This window comes from Anser brachyrhynchus (genome assembly GCF_964034855.1).
Source record: "Anser brachyrhynchus genome assembly, chromosome: Z".
NCBI classification, from domain to species: domain Eukaryota; kingdom Metazoa; phylum Chordata; class Aves; order Anseriformes; family Anatidae; genus Anser; species Anser brachyrhynchus.
This window is the reverse complement of record NC_137697.1, coordinates 16843372-16862636: the sequence shown is the minus strand read 5'-3', so window position 1 is coordinate 16862636 and position 19265 is coordinate 16843372. Positions and strand designations below refer to the sequence as shown.

Below are 19265 nucleotides of genomic sequence, written 5' to 3'. Positions count from 1 at the left end.
CTGGGCAGCACTTGGGGGCAGCCCCAGAGGCCTCTGTGATGTCACAGAGCAGCACCCGTGACTTCTCCAACCTCACCGCTCTGCCGCGAGGTGCATTTGGTTCAGGACTCCTGTGAGTTCAGACGCGTGGCGTGCAGGCTCCAGGAGCATCCCGGCCTTCACTGAGTTGCACCTTTGTGCGTTCTTGTGTGGTGGGGTACTGCTGGTCCCCACAGCACCTGTCCCGGAGCTGCAGGCACAACGAAGGTGCCAGGGTGCTTGGCACCATCAACAGCACCCAGCCAGCTCCTCCGCCTTCTCTGACCTCCTCCTTCAGGTACCCTCTGCTAACTCCAGCCGTGCTGCTGGCCTGGGAGACAACGTGGGGGGCTGGACGGGCTGGGACTGGGGGGACAAGGCAGGTGCCGACAACGGCCATTGAGATGGGTGGCCCACATGGCTGAACCTGATGATGATGAAGAGGAAGAAGAATTTCAGCCCACAAGAAGGCCCGTCAGGAGGCCCTCACCTCCCCGCTACCTCCACTCTCTTGGGCTCTCTTGGCAGGCAGGACACTCCATCCCGTGCCGAGGAGGACCTGAAGCAGAGCGGTTCTGCAGGAACAGCCAGCGGGGGCCAGATGCAGCAGGCGGGGCCATCGGAGGCAGCTGCAGGAGAACGGTGCCCCATCTGCCTGGGCACCACCAGAAACACCGCCTACGTCTCCACCTGTTTCCACACCTTCTGCTTCCGCTGCATCCGGCGGTGGGCCGCCACGAGATCCACGTGCCCGCTCTGCAGGCAGCCCATCGACCACATCCTGCACACGGTGCGAGCGGACGACGACTACCAGCAGTACGTGTGCAGATCGTCCGCTCGCGGCCGCAGGAACGCCGCCAGGGAGAGGGTCCGCAGCAGATCCCCTCAGCGCCGCTACGACCTGCGCCCACGGCCCAGCAACAACGGCCCCGCAGCTGGGAGAAGGGCGCCGCAGGGGATCGGACAAGCAGACGGGGCTGGCGCAGCTCCAGGGCCCATCAACGCTGCCCCCCAGCAGGCTGCAGGGCAGCGCCCCACCAGCCCCACCAACGGACCCATCCTCCGCATCGGCTCGCTGCTGCTGCGGCCTCTGCGCATCCAGCTCCCCGACACGAGCGGCCGATGAACAGCAGGGGCCTGACAAGCACCCATGTGGGACGGGAGGGCTCTCACTGTGAAAACATCTGTCCTCCCGAACAACGGCTACGTGCATTGAGGCCCTGCTTTTCCCTTTAGTTAAATTATTTAATTAATAATGATTTTCCCTTAATAATTACTTTTCCTTTAAATAAATTATCCTTATCTCAACCCGTGAGTTGTTTCTCTCCTTTTCTTCTTCCTCTCCTCTGCTGAAGAGAGGGACAGAGCGCTTGTGGTGGAGTTCAGCTGCCTAGCGAGGTAAAATCACCACATGAGGGGATCAAGTGCACCCTCACCGAGTTTGCCCATGACACCAGCTTGGGCGGGATTGTTGATCTGCTTGAGGCTAGGAAGGCCCTGCAGAGGGATCTCGATAGGCTAGATCGATGGGCCATGTCCAGCTGTATGGCGTTCAACAGGGCTAAATGCTGGGTACAACACTTGGGGCATAACGACCCCTTGCAGCGGTACAGGCTTGGGGAACAGTGGCATTGCACGGGGAAGTGGCGGAGTCAGCATGTACCCTGAAGTACTTGAGACACGTACGATGCGGCGCTTAGGGACATGGTTTTGTGGTGGACTTGGCAGTGTTAGGTTGGACTCTGCGCATCCAGCTCCCCGACAGGACCAGCCGCTGAACAGCAGGGGCCTGACAAGCACCAGGGCGGCGGCCTCCAAGCCCATCCACCAACAGCCGGGCTGCGGGTCCTCAAGGCCTGCCGCTCCTTCTGCCAGGACAGCCCTGGCCTCCCTGGCTCCCCGCCGCTGCCTCCACACCCAAATTTCATCTGGCCCAGCAGCAGCACTGGCCCAGAGGGAGTTCCTCTCCTTCCCAAAGCCAGGCTCGTCCTGCAGCAGCTCTGCACAAGAACCACCCCCTGCAACAGCGAGCAGAACTGCACTGCCAAGCAGCTGCGTAGTCTCCGTGCTTGCAGATACCTCAAAGCCATCTCAGCACGGTCCTGAGACACCTGTTCTGGGTCTGCCTGCTTGAGCGGGAGGGTGGGACAACAAGACCTCCAGAGGACCCTTCCAACCTCAACCATTCTGTGGCTTTTTAGTTATTTTCCAACACACCAATAAAACTACCACTGAAGTCAGAAAGCAGGGACCAGTTTGATCACAGTCATTTCATACAAAAGTCGGACATTTGATCAAGCTCTCCCCACGACCTAATAATTTCCCCGACAACCAAGCACCTCCTTCTACCTGGGCTTCAGCTGAGCTGGAGCACTGGCCGCTGTGGCTCTTCTAGCGACGCAGACGTCAGCCATCCAAGCACAAACGGAACCCTTTCAATGATCACAACGGCACTCCGTGGAGCTCTCTGAGATACATGGGCACGGAGAGAAGCGGGCTCACTGAGCCCTCTGCTTCCTTCCCCATCCAGCTATGTCCATCCCACAGTCCCGCCTTTGGGCCTTCCCCAAGAACGCTCACAGGGCCTCACACATTTCCACCAGCCTCTGAACAGCGGCCCCTCACAGTGTTTCGCCACCCCCAAATGCTCTTGCCCCGTAGCCTGTCAGGTCTCCCACAGCCCTGGACGCAGCGACCCCTTGCAGCCTGCGAGGCCCCCACACACAGCTGCTGCAGCTGACCCCTCCCAGCTCTGCAGAAGCCCACCTGGTGCTCCTTGTGGACACCAAGAAGAAGGACAAGAAGGCTATCAGCAAAGACGTCTGCCAGCTCCCTGGCCTGCATTAGGAAGGGTGCTGCCAGCACGCTGAGGCAGGAGATTCTCCCCTACTCAGCACTGGGGATGGCACACCTGGGTGAGTTCTGTATCCAGTTCAGAAGAGCGGTCCGTAGTGCACAGATGGAGAGCTATTGCACAGAGTCTAGCAACACACAGAGAGCCTTGCACAGCGAAGACTTCGAGTCCAAGGGGACATGCTTAGTGAGCTACTACGCCACCTGAACACACACACATATCATATGGGGGCTGACGGCATCCACCCAAGGTACCAAAGGAGCTGGCAGAAGTGCTCACCAAGACACTTGAAATCATTTACCAACAGTCCTGGCTAACCAGGGAGGTCCCAGGCATCTGGAGGTTAGTGCACGTGATGCCATCTACAAGGAAGGGCAGGAAGGAGGATCCAGGGAATTACACGCCTGGCAGTCTGGCCTCGGTGCCAAGCAACGTCACAGAGCAGATCCTCTCTCGCGCCGTCACGTGGCACATACAGGACAACCAGGTGACCAAACCCAGTCAGCACAGGTTTATGAAAGGCAGGAATGAGGGAAAGGCTCTGAATGTTCTTTACTTGGACTTACACAAGCAGCTAACGCTATTTCTCACAGCATTGTCCTGGAGAAGCTGACCGCTCATGGCTTGCGCGATGTGCTCTTCACTTGGGAAAACGTGGCTGGAAGGCCGGGCCCAAAGGGTCGTTGTGAATGGAGTTAAATCCAGCTGGTGACCGGTCCCAAGCAGTGTTCTCCAGGGCTCACCACTGGGGATGCTTTTGTTTAACATTTCAATCAACCATCCTGATGAAGGGAACAAGTGCACCCTCACTGAGTTTGCCCATGACACCAGCTTGGGCAGGACTGCTGATCTGGTTGAGGCTAGGAAGGCCCTGCAGAGGGATCTCGATAGGCTAGATCGATGGGCCATGTCCAGCTGTATGGCATTCAACAGGGCTAAATGCTGGGTACAACACTTGGGGCATAACGACCCCTTGCAGCCGTACAGGCTTGGGGAACAGTGGCTGGAAAGTTGCCTGGCAGAAAAGGACCTGGGGGTGCTGGTCAACAGCCCGATGGACATGAGACAGCTGTGTGGCTGGCTGGCCAAGAGAGCCAACAGCCTCCTGGCCTGCACCAGAAGCAGTCTGGCCAGCAGGAGGAGGAAAGTGATCGTCCCCTTGTCCGCAGCACTGGTGACACAGACCGCACCTTGCGTTCTCTGTTCACTTTGGCGCCCCTCGCTACAAGAAGGACATTGAGTTGCTGGAATGCATTGAGAGAAGAGCAGCAAAGCTGCTGAAGGGCCTAGAGAACAAGACCTATGAGGAGAGGCTGACGGAACAGGGGTTGTCTCGTCTGCTGAAAAGGAGGCTGAAGGCACACCTTTCGTCAACTACCTGAAAGGGAGTGGTAGCAAGGTGGGAGTCAGGTTCTTCTCTCAGGTGACAAGTGACAGGATGTGAGGTGACAGCCTCAAGGTTCTCTAGGGGAGGTTCACATTGGGTATCAGGAAGAATTTCTTCACAGACGGGCTGCTTAGGCGGCAGTGGAGTCACCATCCCTGGAAGTACTTGAGACATGTAGGATGTGGTGCTTAGGGACATGGTTTTGTGGTGGACTTGGCAGTGTTAGGTCAATGGCTGGACTTGATGATCTTCAGGGTCTTTTCCAACCTACGTCATTCTGTGAAAAGGCCGCAAAGGGGAGGCAGGAACCGGAGCGTTATCTCCTCTGAGGAAAGGCTGAGAGAGCTGGCGCTGTTCAGCCGGAAGAGCAGAAGGCTCACGGGATCCCATCAAGGTGTACAAATGGAGGGTGCATACAGGACAGAGCCCGGCCCTTTTCAGTGGTGACAGAAGGAGAGCCAGGGATCACAACTGGAACACGACAGGTTCTGTCTGAACATCAGCAAATGTTTCTTTACTGTGCGGGTGACTGAGCAACAGAACAACTTGCCCACAGAGGCTTTCCCACCAGCAACAAGGGACGAGCCCTTCTGGCGAGTCCCTCTGACAGCCCTCAGAGGAGCCGAGTCAGGGCGCTCTGTTTGTACCCAGGGCATCACCAGGGTTCCCTGCTTGCATTGCTGGAGCACGGAGCTCAGCAGCCTGCCACCACAGGACCCAGCATGTCGGAGGTCAAACACCGCCGCTAGGCTGTGACAAGATGGCAAATGCCCTGCAAAGCAGCAGGCTTTCCCCTGTGGAGGGGCTGCTGTCCCCACTGGGCAGCACTTGGGGGCAGCCCCAGAGGCCTCTGTGATGTCACAGAGCAGCACCCGTGACTTCTCCAACTTCACCGCTCTGCCGCGAGGTGCATTTGGTTCAGGACTCCTGTGAGTTCAGACGCATGGCGTGCAGGCTCCAGGAGCATCCCGGCCTTCACTGAGTTGCACCTTTGTGCGTTCTTGTGTGGTGGGGTACTGCTGGTCCCCACAGCACCTGTCCCGGAGCTGCAGGCACAACGAAGGTGCCAGGGTGCTTGGCACCATCAACAGCACCCAGCCAGCTCCTCCGCCTTCTCTGACCTCCTCCTTCAGGTACCCTCTGCTAACTCCAGCCGTGCTGCTGGCCTGGGAGACAACGTGGGGGGCTGGACGGGCTGGGACTGGGGGGACAAGGCAGGTGCCGACAACGGCCATTGAGATGGGTGGCCCACATGGCTGAACCTGATGATGATGAAGAGGAAGAAGAATTTCAGCCCACAAGAAGGCCCGTCAGGAGGCCCTCACCTCCCCGCTACCTCCACTCTCTTGGGCTCTCTTGGCAGGCAGGACACTCCATCCCGTGCCGAGGAGGACCTGAAGCAGAGCGGTTCTGCAGGAACAGCCAGCGGGGGCCAGATGCAGCAGGCGGGGCCATCGGAGGAAGCTGCAGGAGAACGGTGCCCCATCTGCCTGGGCACCACCAGAAACACCGCCTACGTCTCCACCTGTTTCCACACCTTCTGCTTCCGCTGCATCCGGCGGTGGGCCGCCACGAGATCCACGTGCCCGCTCTGCAGGCAGCCCATCGACCGCATCCTGCACACGGTGCGAGCGGACGACGACTACCAGCAGTACGTGTGCAGATCGTCCGCTCGCGGCCGCAGGAACGCCGCCAGGGAGAGGGTCCGCAGCAGATCCCCTCAGCGCCGCTACGACCTGCGCCCACGGCCCAGCAACAACGGCCCCGCAGCTGGGAGAAGGGCGCCGCAGGGGATCGGACAAGCAGACGGGGCTGGCGCAGCTCCAGGGCCCATCAACGCTGCCCCCCAGCAGGCTGCAGGGCAGCGCCCCACCAGCCCCACCAACGGACCCATCCTCCGCATCGGCTCGCTGCTGCTGCGGCCTCTGCGCATCCAGCTCCCCGACACGAGCGGCCGATGAACAGCAGGGGCCTGACAAGCACCCATGTGGGACGGGAGGGCTCTCACTGTGAAAACATCTGTCCTCCCGAACAACGGCTACGTGCATTGAGGCCCTGCTTTTCCCTTTAGTTAAATTATTTAATTAATAATGATTTTCCCTTAATAATTACTTTTCCTTTAAATAAATTATCCTTATCTCAACCCGTGAGTTGTTTCTCTCCCTTTCTTCTTCCTCTCCTCTGCTGAAGAGAGGGACAGAGCGCTTGTGGTGGAGTTCAGCTGCCTAGCGAGGTAAAATCACCACATGAGGGGATCAAGTGCACCCTCACCGAGTTTGCCCATGACACCAGCTTGGGCGGGATTGTTGATCTGCTTGAGGCTAGGAAGGCCCTGCAGAGGGATCTCGATAGGCTAGATCGATGGGCCATGTCCAGCTGTATGGCGTTCAACAGGGCTAAATGCTGGGTACAACACTTGGACCATAACGACCCCTTGCAGCGGTACAGGCTTGGGGAACAGTGGCATTGCACGGGGAAGTGGCGGAGTCAGCATGTACCCTGAAGTACTTGAGACACGTACGATGCGGCGCTTAGGGACATGGTTTTGTGGTGGACTTGGCAGTGTTAGGTTGGACTCTGCGCATCCAGCTCCCCGACAGGACCAGCCGCTGAACAGCAGGGGCCTGACAAGCACCAGGGCGGCGGCCTCCAAGCCCATCCACCAACAGCCGGGCTGCGGGTCCTCAAGGCCTGCCGCTCCTTCTGCCAGGACAGCCCTGGCCTCCCTGGCTCCCCGCCGCTGCCTCCACACCCAAATTTCATCTGGCCCAGCAGCAGCACTGGCCCAGAGGGAGTTCCTCTCCTTCCCAAAGCCAGGCTCGTCCTGCAGCAGCTCTGCACAAGAACCACCCCCTGCAACAGCGAGCAGAACTGCACTGCCAAGCAGCTGCGTAGTCTCCGTGCTTGCAGATACCTCAAAGCCATCTCAGCACGGTCCTGAGACACCTGTTCTGGGTCTGCCTGCTTGAGCGGGAGGGTGGGACAACAAGACCTCCAGAGGACCCTTCCAACCTCAACCATTCTGTGGCTTTTTAGTTATTTTCCAACACACCAATAAAACTACCACTGAAGTCAGAAAGCAGGGACCAGTTTGATCACAGTCATTTCATACAAAAGTCGGATATTTGATCAAGCTCTGCCCACGACCTAATAATTTCCCTGACAACCAAGCACCTCCTTCTACCTGGGCTTCATGTGAGCTGGAGAAAAATCAGAAAGTCCACCCAGTTTCTCCTTCACCAATTGTTTCAAACTTCTCTTTTAGCCACTTCAGTCACAATTTGGTAGTTTTCCAAAGTTAATGTTTTTATGTACTCCAAGCTTCTTAGGGCCTGCTGAGGGACAGAAAGAAAGATAAACCTTAACTTGTATCCAATTTATCTCACCTAACAGCACAAGTAATATGAGTATTTTTAGCAATTCTTTTACTGCACAGGCTGCCTAATCTTTCACACCGAGTTAAATCTGAGGAAAAAGAGAGGGTGCAAGTGTCAGGGAAGGTATCAGCAAATCTTTGCAGTCTAATGTAGGATTCAGAGGGGCAAACTGACTAAAACTCAGCCAAAATCAAAGCAAATGCAGGGACTCATGTAGTAAGTGGCACCCCAGGCAGCGGTGCTTTCATATCTGCAGCACTTACCTCGCAATGAACATTACATTACACAACCATTTCTAACCTCGGCACTTGTCCTTGCTCCAAGCATAATCATAAGATTCAATTCTCTGTTAAAAAAGGTTGAGTAGTATTTTACTTATTTAAAAAAAAAAAAAAATCTTTCCCCTTTGTTTAGTTCCTTTCCTCTAGCATTTGCTAGTTTTTATTTCTCTGAGCCATTATTTTTTCCTGAACATATCCTGCCATTAGTGCTTCTTCAGCAGCACTCTCTTGCATTTCCCAGTGCCCCCACTGAAGGCAAGGTCTGCATCCTCACTTCTGGTACCTACAGTGTCAGTGTTGATGCTGAGCTGCTCACAGAGGGCAAGAAAAAGGTGACATGAACACTGTCACTGTTAACACTGCGCTTACTCCACGCAACACCCAATGTGCATGAAGAGCATGGTTTTCATCTTCCTCCATGGGCATCAGCCTGGATTTGGAAAAATCCAGGAGATGCAGGGGCAGAAACCACAGCCATACCCTCCTCACCATGTGCAGACCTTACTCCTTTCCTCAGCACCCAAATAATGTTGCACAAGAATGTCCTGCCCTCAGGACTATGCCCTAATTCTGCTGGTGACTGTGAAGCTGGCTAACTCAGCAGGGCATTCCCACACTTCACTTCTTTGGATGAACATTTTTGTGCAAGTTTTCTTTGTATGTGGTGCTCAGTACACCTCTCCATTACTTTTTCCACTGCTAATAACCTACAGTGACTTAATTTTGTGCAAGAACCCTCCATTGTGGAACTGTTTTAATTAGTTCTCTGATTTGTTAGCAAACTAGGAATACAGCCCACTTTTTTTCCTGTAGCGGTGCCACTTCATCCATTGCTACAAACAGCATGCTGGGACTGCAAAGACACAAAAACTCTTCGGTGCTGCGGGAACTGGCAGACTCATCAAGCGTATGGTGATAAAATTTTCTGCTACAGTCTTAAGGCTTGGCCCGGCTGTCAATGTGGAATCAAAGGAAAAGTGATATATGAAAAATGTAACTTCAGAGAAAAATAATCTATAAAACATTATAATAATTAACATGTCACCAGATTCTATAAACTTTGAGGAAAACTGCTGTTCACTTCTGAAACTCGTGACACTATATTAGTCACCAAGCCATCCTAAGTCATACTACCTGTTCCTTTGTTCTACTATTTTTGCCACAGAATAAATAATAATTAAAAAAAGGGTTTAAACTTTGTCATAACAAGTGAAAGGAGATCAAAGCAGGCTGGTGAATGAATAGAAAATACTGAATCCTCTCACAAACACAGTAAGCCAGCATGCCATAATAAAAGAATCACAATAAGTCTTCCATCTCTATGCCAGACTTCATCTGCTCCCTGGCCAAGAAAGTCAGGATTGAATTAAAAAAAACATTAACAAAAGTTATGTCCAACATCCAAATATTCTCAGCTTAAATAGAAAACCTACATACTATGTTTAAACTGGCAAGGTACCCATGCAATTTGTTCCTCAAAATTCTTAATATGTTATTAAAAGTTTACATGTTGCTGAACTGCCAGCAAGCACATTTACATCTTTACAATTGCCTCTTGCTCTCGCAAACAGTATTCCATTATATTTTTCTAGTACACAGCTGAATACAGCAGCTGTGAAACTCAGGAATGCCAGCAACCAATTAGGTTGGCATAAACCACGTCTAGCATATAAAGCAAGACCAAGCTGCAAATGCTAAAAGCATAAGAGCCAAATCAATCTGCAGTGGCTGAAGGCAACATCCTTCATTTCTGGTGTGTTTTCTGGAGCTGGTATGAAAATCTGAAATGTAAACGTGTTCATGTAAACACAAATGTGCATAAAACTAAAAAGAGCAAGTGATTACAAAATGACTATCTTCACACACATTTCAAAAACAAAAGAAGGAAGTCCAGCCGTAAAGGTGATGCACTGATTCTTCACATTTACAATTCTTCTCCTTGCATGATTAGAATTCACATCACAGGGAAAACATTTTTTTTTCTGGGAAGTAGTTACATTGCTTTAGAACTCACAACTGATTAAAAAGTTATTTGAACAGGCCATTATTTCTGTAAATGAATTCTGTCAGACAGTGCACAGTTTACCCTCTACAAACTGGAGCATGCAGCAAACAATGCTGCAAGTAAAAGACAACGCAAATGTATGTGAAGCCACCTTAAATACACTTGCATTACAATATTCTCCCCTTTGTTGATACAAGTGAACAACATCAACTCTTACATTGCCTCTTTTCCTAGTCATCTTACGAAAATTTTAAAAACAGAAGAAATAAAGCAAACAAGCATAAATTTCTGCAGAAATAGCAGATAAAATGCCTGTACTGTAAGAACTACCGATGCAGAAAAAATGTTTCGGAAGAAGCAGCAAAAGCAAATAAGCAGGGTAAATCAAACACGTTAACCTATCCTCACCCTAGTTAGCAGTGCCAGCTGGTAGAAAATCCCAAGACGTACTCAGATCTTTACCTCTGAGCAAACTCAATGTTTTATATCTGCAAAACTTCTTGAAAATCCCACAAGTCGGAAGCAGTTATCGATTTCAATACTAAATCCATAGCCTCTTCATCTTCCTGTTACTTTTCAGAAATTTAAGTCACCAGATGTAAATATGAGTTTGTGTTTTTGGAATTACAGCCTTGGCTAAAGCACTAGCTAACATGTGACCCAAACCACACCGTTCTCTCAAGTGACTCAAGAAATAAGGCTGGTGAAAGACCACAGCCTTCCCCACCCTTCCAAATAATTAGGGTGTACTGGCCTAAAATGACACTGCATTTGTACTCCTTATGCAGTTTTGTGAAGTCTTAGAAATCTTTGAGACCTAATAGTTAAAACTTTACACACGGAGTCTAGATCAGGCTGCTAAATGGAAAACTTAATAATTTGCACAGTGACCCTCTCACTCCTCCACCCCAAAACAGCAGCAGAACTTTAAACCACAGTGATAACCTACCACCATCAAACAATTGTTTAAGCTTTGCTAGTTCAAAACCAGGCAATTGTTTTTAGCAGACTCAGGCTACAGCCATGCCAATGGAGCCAGCATTCAGTAAAGGAAACTCAAGAGCTTGTTACATCCTCTGAACCTTCCACTTCTTTAGGAATACAAATAAATTATATTAGCTCAGACAGTAGTCTGCTCAGATGAGTACTGTTTTTCCTAACTGCAACAACAGTAGATGTTTCATAGACACATACAAACGTATGGTACAAGTTAATGATGACCGTAACAGAAGTTACCCATTGATTACAGGACTGCAGTGGCCATTTGTGAAACATGACATGACTTTGCTAATCATGTTCACAAGGGACTAACATAATGTTACCGCATCTACAGACACCTGGACGTAGAACATAGACACGCTTCACCTTCACCCTTTGCCAATTGATATTGAAAAATTAAAATTGGAAAGAATAGAATTTCCCTCACTCTCTTTTGGAAAAAATACAAATGATAGGTTTTATATTAAAAAAAATGTTTATGTATGTTTACACATGCGGCTGTGAATCAGGAAGCAGCGTATACCAGAATGAATGTGGTCCGAAACATTTTTACCTGTGCTATGGGCTCCAGTACACAGGGTTTTGATGGAAGAACCTTCCTGCTCTTACAGAGAGAGCTCCAGAAGGAAAAAAAACTAATGCTTTATCCACCCAACAGCATCCATAGCAAACACCCAAGGAAAAATCCCAAGGAAAAAGACAATCCCAGTGTAGATGTCCCCAGTGATGTTAACTGTGGCTGTGTTCCCATTTGCTTCATCAGGGCTTACAACTTCTCTCCCTGCACTAGATGGACAGTTCTTCTGTTAATTCCCCAGGGAAAAACTGGCAGTAATTGGCAGATGTTTCTCTCTCCACATCACTAAGCATGCTTGATTTTTTTTTTGTTTTAAAGTCTCATTTATCCACATACAAGCAACCCTGCTATAATGAAATGTCTAAGCCTTTTCAGTTATCACAATCTACTTTAATTCTCTTTGTTTCTACCACAAGTTATGTTTTAGTTTTATTTCATCATACAGATGTTTTATTTTTTGCCATGCTACACTTCCTTGTTATCTTGGCTGTTATCTCAATTATGTTACCACACTGTCACTAACATATGCAGTACCTACCTTGTCCCTAAAGCAAGACCTTAAATGCTAAAAAAAGCCACAATTTTTCATTACAGATACATTTCAATATTTATTTTTCTGTGAATGATCCCTAGCTACCAACTCATTTTATTTTTTAATCATAACAATACCAGAGTATTTCAAATGACAAGCTTGTCATGACTGCATATGTTGATCTCTCTAAGCCTCTACAACATAACAGATAAGGATTTGGGGAACAAAAACTAACATTAAACAAATCAAATTTCCCGTATCTGTCTGTATATTACAGTTTTGAGTTAAAATCCAACCTAGTCTGCTCTTAGCCCCACCCAGAAAGCTACAGAACTCAGAAGAAAATCCCCATCTAAGATATGTATGTAATTTGTACGGAAAGAAAAAAAAAATCAAACAGTGCTTTAGAAAAACAAAAGTTCACAGATCTTACTGACAATCCACTAACAAATGAGATAAAGAGGAAAAAACAACCAAAGCTCACATGCCACTGAAGCATGTGTAGCATTTACCTTCAAAATACAAAGAGCATATTTCATGTCCCTCAAACAGCAAACAGGACACGAGCAACTTTTTGGTCACCCTTGCGTTCAACAACAATAACCCCTTCCACACCAACCACTATATTATAATTCTACTTGCTTAGTTTAGCTGAACTTGTTAATTGCCTATATGTGTGCACCTCCTCTAATGACATTTCCTAGAGCTGCATCCTCCTGCTGTTGTCTCGAGTTTGTGTTTCTCTAATAGTTGTTAAATCACCAGTCTTTTCATTGCTTTTTTTTTTTTTTTTTTTTTTGCTGCTGACCTTTCATTTTCCGAGCCAACCTCTAATATTTCCCTTTACATTCAAAGCAAGCTTCTTGTGGCTTCCCCAGTTAGAGGAACACTGTGCGTTTCACTTCTCTTCAACACAAGTCCAGTTTCTCTTGGGGTGTGGAACTAAGGCTCTTGCAGCCGTATTTCAAAGCACATTATTTCACATTAATGAGCTCCTCTGAAAGCAGTCTTGAGTTTGTTTACTTACAGAAGCTACAACTGCCTGTGAAATCAATGGCAGTCACCCCTCCGGCTTCACAAAAAGAATGAGGAAAAACTCACCACTGCAGCATTCAGAAGCTACAGCTCCGTATTGCTTCCATAGGTGTCCGCGTCAGAATGATAGGCGACTTGTTCCTCAAGCAGCTCAGTGCATGAAGTATCATGTCACAATGGGTAACAGATGCACTGATATCTAGGTATTTATCAGCCAGTTATCTCAGCTGCACCACGCCAGTCATCCTATCATTTTTAAAAGCCACCAATTCCTCCACATATAACAACCACAGAGAAAGACATTTGGAAGGAAGCAGAAGGAAGCACCTGTCCAATCATCTAACGCATACTACTGTAAGTCCTATTAAAAAAAAATAGTAAAATAAAATAATAGTAAAATAAATAAAATAAAAAACACTTTAATAAGCTGAATTTATTTCCCCTTCATGTTACTAGGCTGCACACCTCTGCTGTTCATCCTGGTGGCAAGTGGCACTAGCACCTCACTGTCAACATATACAAACATTTTTCTAGATTACACTTGTTCACAGCCATTTAGTACTCTGTACTTTCTTTTATAACTTGTACAAGGACACCTGTACAGGAATGGTGAATCTATCTGTATCTGTCTCAGCCCAAACACTCAGCCTTTTTTCAACACTGCCAACCAGGACGAAGTGTGATATTCAACATACAATTCCAGACTGCAACACTCACTGCCAAATTACAGTAATAATGAAATTGCACTCACTTTTCCCCTTGCCAATTCACACCAGTGGTCCACAATTGTTTGGTGATTAACTAGAATATCAAGATTTTTCTCCTGTCATTTACAGCTTGTGAATTCCCAATTTGTAGCAAAAGCACTTTTACTTTGTGTTATTATGTTTTATCCCAGTTTATTCCATAGCTCATATTCTTCCTGCATGATATAAATCTCCACAGAGTTGATACTCCCACTCTAGCATAGCAATTAAGTTTTCCAAGAACAATGTTACTTTTTGTGTTAAGGCCAGGAATGAATAACAGCCAGCCAGTCCCAAAACAGACCATAGAAAGTGTTCTGTAGAAATTAGTAAGTACACCACCATCATCTTTCTTAAACACATGACAATTCCTGTATTAAACTTCACCTGAATCATTTATCCTGCGTTACAAAACATTTTACTGAAATTCAGAGAAATGTATGGATTACCTTCAATAATGTAACAACCTGCAACACTAGCAATGCTATGCAAAGCCTCTGCATCGATCCTGCTCACTTCCAGGATACTTGTCTGGTACACAAGAGACCAGAAGCGTATCAGCATCTGTCCTCCATTGCTTACTACTTTCTATTGAGGCACTCCAAGCTACAAGACTGATTTGATTAAATTTGTATTTACCCCCCCTTTTAGTGCAAAATCAAGCAAGGTGAGCTAAAATGACTCCTGAAACTGATGTTAACGTAATGTCTGATTGCTCTATGACCTAAAATTCTTTTTTAGAGAGGCTGTGTGATCTCCGTCCTTGGAGATCTTCAAAAGCTAGCTAGACATGGTCCTGGACAACCTGTTCTAGGTGTTCCTGTCTCCTCCAGAGGCCCCTTCCAACCTCAGCCATTCTGTGAAGCAGTATGGGCTGGTTCTGTCCATGACACCCCAGGACAGCATGTTTCAAGACAGACTACCCACACCTCCAGCAGTTGGTGTTCTGCGCAGGTCCCTTGGCTGTGCCTACATTAACAAGTGGTGTATGGCAACAGGAGCAGATCTGTAAAGCAAAGCAGGTGGTGCAGAGGATCCCACATTCACACCGTATGTTCCAAAGGGACTGGGGGAAGTAGTACCACAGACCAAACACCATGTGCTGGAGTGCACTGTGTACATTTAACTGGAAGGTGCATTCCAGAAAAGGTGCATCCAAAAGGAATGTAGCACGCTCCAAGGCCACTTTCAAAGTGAACTAAATCATAGTACAAAGACTTAAGGGATGATCAGAAGATGTATATCCAAAGTTAGTTCTGGATCTGAACTGAAATGCTTGTACAGGCACATCCCAGTCGTCCAAGCAACAGACCTTAATTTTTTATGCTAACTCACTTTGACCTATACAGAAACAGAGAGAAAACTGCATTGTAGCCTCCCACTACGATGCTTTTAGAGGATGAACATGAGTGTATGCTGGCTGTCCTGGGATGTGCAAGAGAATATGAAAGTGTGATACCTACTGAAGGGCTGCCCAGGCAGTGACAGGCAAAATGATGCAGTTCAGGTCTCTTCTCAGCAACCAGCCAAGAAAGTTCAGGTTTCCGACAGCAGTTGGGTCATCTGGTTCCCTTCCGATGGGAGCCTGGAAGTAAACTAGTATGTGTGCAATGACAATGGTCATGGTACCAGGATGCTACACTAAAATGAGGTGCAAGATAAATTCTCAGTACATACACAACCAGGACACTCAGAGCTGTGAAATACTTCAATCCTCTCTAAAAGAAGATTACATGTAAACAAGTGACAATGAAGGAGGGGACTGGGAAAGTGAAGCCATGTGTTGTAGGCTTGGTTTTGTTTTGTCTGTTTGTTTTAATGAGACAGGCTTTTCAAAACATTAGCCAGAAACTTACATGTCATCTTCCAGCCCAGTTACACTCCAAATTACACCAAGCTCGGGGTCTCATCCTTTGGCAAGAAAGGTTTTTGGGTAGTCAGATGCCATGACAATTGTGAGGGAAAAAAAGATAGTGCACAAAAAGGTGGCAGATGACATGGAGAAAAGAAAGATAAAGCACCCAGAGAAAAATAATCTACTGTATGGATACACAATGCTGAAACTGCAACTAGAAGTTACAATTCAAATAAGAGATCCCTTAAGATATCATTCACCGTTCTGTAAAATCATTGATTCAAAATGCAGCTGCAGAAAAAAGAAAAAAAAAAAGTCAATAAAAGATTGACCATCATCAGGAAGCTAAAGAATAAAACAAAGCGTCACTGTGAAACACTAAATAAAACCTTGCTGTACCCACATCTTATCTACTGTTTGCACTAGCCTTCACACCTCAAAAACGATGTAGAGGAATTAGACGAGGACAGCTAAGATGATGAAGAGAATGAAACAAGCAGAGATTAATGCACCTGAGAATGCTCACCTACAATGAAAAGGCCACAAGTGGATTTGGTTGAGCTTCACAGTCAGAAAGGACAAAATGAGTAGAAACTGTTACTCCCACAAATCCTGCAAGGCTAGAACTAGGAGCACTCTTCAACTTTTAGGCAGATAAAAGTAGTAACGCATCTGGCTATGCAGCAAACAGCGAACTTCCAGATCTTGCTTTCACAAGAGATTTATGAGGCAGACGGGGTAAGCTGCTTCAGAAAGGTATTCAATAAATTCACAAACCATAGGTCTATAAATGGATATTTAACAGGACTATGCGGAGTTGTACTCCTAACATCTCGAATGTAATTCTGGATACTGGGGAGAGACAAAGGCATCAATCAGACTACAGATGGCAAGGCGGGTCTGCTTTTCCTGAATTGCTTCTCCTACTGCCAGTGGGCTAGACGAATTATCAGTGTGATCCACTCTGGCAGGTTATGGCAGTGGTTAGCATGGTTTAAGGTGATGAATGAACCCCCAAAAGACAGAAATACTTCACAAACTTAAATAAAAATAAAAATCCACTCTCCAATTTTAGTAAAAGTCTTGAATAGAAAGAAAAACAAGTTTTCCTTTGCTTTTCATAAAGCAATCCTACTCATTTTGTTCCACAATCACAATGAAATATCCTTTCCGAACTGTAGAAAAGGTCTACACCAAATCAACAAAAGACCCATTTTCAATATTCACACAAGGTTTTCCAACTCCCACTGGTCATCCTCATGGCCTGCTTGAGCTCCCTTCAGTTCTCAGATCTGAGGAAAATTAAGTAATCAGAGTTGTAAATTTCATTCAAAAGAGAACAGGACATTAACAGATGACATTATAGTATTTCCTGTCCTGTATCATATTTTTCTTTTACTACGGCTGCATAAGTGAAGGTTTTCATTCAGTTAATGGTAATGACATTCACATCTTTTCTGTCACTTGACAACTTGTAAACAAGTTGTAGGAATAGTTCAATGTCTTCTTATGTCTATTTTTTTAATTTTGGAAGACAGAACATAATTTGACATCTTCTTGCATATTTAGTCAGCAGTTCCTTGAAGTCCTTTAAAACAATTTTGCAGGCAGCTTCCTTAAAATCTTTTAAAATTGCTCGTGAAAATACCTGTCCAGAATCTTTCATTGTATATTTTTACAGATGTAAGTCCTCTGTGTTCAGTATAAATTTCAATACAGTTATGGAATATTGGAGTAAAGGTAGATTCAGTCACATCTCTCTTTTAAACAGCACTGAGGTTTAGAGGTTGTAGATTTTTTTTTCGCTTTTCTACAACAGGATTTAAGATTGTGGTGGATTTAAATTGTGTGGTGGATACCCTCTGCCAAAAGACTGAGGTGACTTGGCCAGTGTTCCCCCTCCCATCCCCCTTCCTCGTTTAGTTTGTTGCTTAAATAAATAGGAGAGACATTGTTTTCATGATGTTCTCTGCTTTCTCTGAAGCTAACAGTAGCTGCCCAGAAACAATAGCTTGTTGCAACACACAGAAGTTTTCTAGCAGCACCTTATACAGATGATTTCAACTGGTACCTTTCAACTGGTACCATTTGCCTCTTCTGACCTACCTGTCAATATTTTTTTCTCCCCTTATTTTACAGTATTACATTCAGTAAGAATATTTATCATAACTTATTACAGAGTTGCCAAATGTTGTTCCTGGTTAAAACGCATTTTTCATCTCATACATGTTTAAAAGCCTGTATTTTAGCCTTATCTTAACAAGATTCTAGGAGTTCAAGATCAAATCACTAAATAAACTTGGAATAATACTTTAATTCTTCTCTGTGGAGAAGTTCAATGTAACCTAAAAATTTTCAGATCATGACTTATATTCACCCCATTCATCACCACCTGAATTCCTATTCTATTAAACTGTCAAGAAAAACTGGAAAGTTCAATTCATAAATATTAAAGCAAAACCATAAGGAACATGTAAATATAACCCAAAATTGAATCAGTAAATTGGAGAATTGCAAAATCTAAGTGTGCGTGTGCTTTTCAAAGTGAATTCATTTCTACTGCCTTCTTCCTAGAGTCAGAAATAGAGTACAGATATACTGTGGACTTTGTTTCTAAGGAGAAACCTTTACACAAATCTGTCTCTCTACTTCCCTCCACTTATATATGTATTTGGTGGGCAATTTGAAGGCAATTCTTAACTTACTAGCCCCACCAGGAAAAAAATACGCTTAAAATACTCATACATGGGATTATGTAGAGGTTTCAGTGTCAAATGAGAGCCATGGTGAACTCAAACTTGCACTTGACTACAAGGCTTCAATTGAATTAATGATAACTTGAAAGCAAAATAACATTCTTCTGTAGGGGAAAGCATGACCACCCACTGCTAATAATGCCACCAAAGCCAAAGATTCATTGTTATAAGCAAGTTACCTTACTCATTTTACTTCTACCTGGTATTGCACAATTGCATTTTACAAAGCCCTGGAATTATCAGTGTTGCAGATAATACAGCAGTGGCAAGGAACAAGCAGACTTTTCACTCTACAGGTATGGGAAACCTTAAAGCGGCTTATGCCACATGCAGCCAGAACTGCCACTATGTAAAAACAATACGCTACACTGAAAGCAGTGTTATTTGAATAACGAACAAAAAGTTCCACTGTCACATTCAAGCCTTTAAGCAGCAAAATCCCTCATTCTTCTCTTTCAAGAGTCAAACTTAAGATCAGACTCCGTTGCTGAACTAGAGCCTGCTCAAATACAGAAAACTGGAAAAAAATAAAAAACTAACAAAGTAGCTTAAGTACTAAATCTAACTGATAACTCACCTGTTGTAAAAGGTCATTTGAAGTTCTCGTTAAAAGCACAGTTATACAGTTATTTCCAAGAACCTCTACTGACTCCCTTACACTAAGCAATTCTAAAATTATCTTGGGTTCCTAGCAAAATAAAAGAAGAACTGAATTTAGACTGTAATAGTAGAGTTATCAACAGTCTTCTAGGCATCTTCTATTTCTGTAAATGATTCAGGTCACCACAGACATTCAAAAATAAAAATTAAGCATAAGTCTGAAAAATTAACTCCTTTTCCCAG

The 19265-nt window shown here is 46.3% G+C and overlaps 1 protein-coding gene across 6 annotated transcripts in view; it reads right to left on the bottom strand.

The window, feature by feature from the left end:
* Window positions 1-19265, bottom strand: part of KIF2A (kinesin family member 2A) — a 65165-nt gene that overhangs the window by 37604 nt on the left and 8296 nt on the right. Inside the window, exon 1 of one of the 6 annotated variants that reach the window (XM_080574124.1) lies at window positions 7444-7581. The exons of the other annotated variants lie outside the window; for them this stretch is intronic. The gene's annotated coding sequence lies outside the window, so the exon portion shown is untranslated. Of the gene's footprint in view, window positions 1-7443; window positions 7582-19265 lie in introns of those variants that run through there. 6 annotated transcript variants of the gene reach the window in all.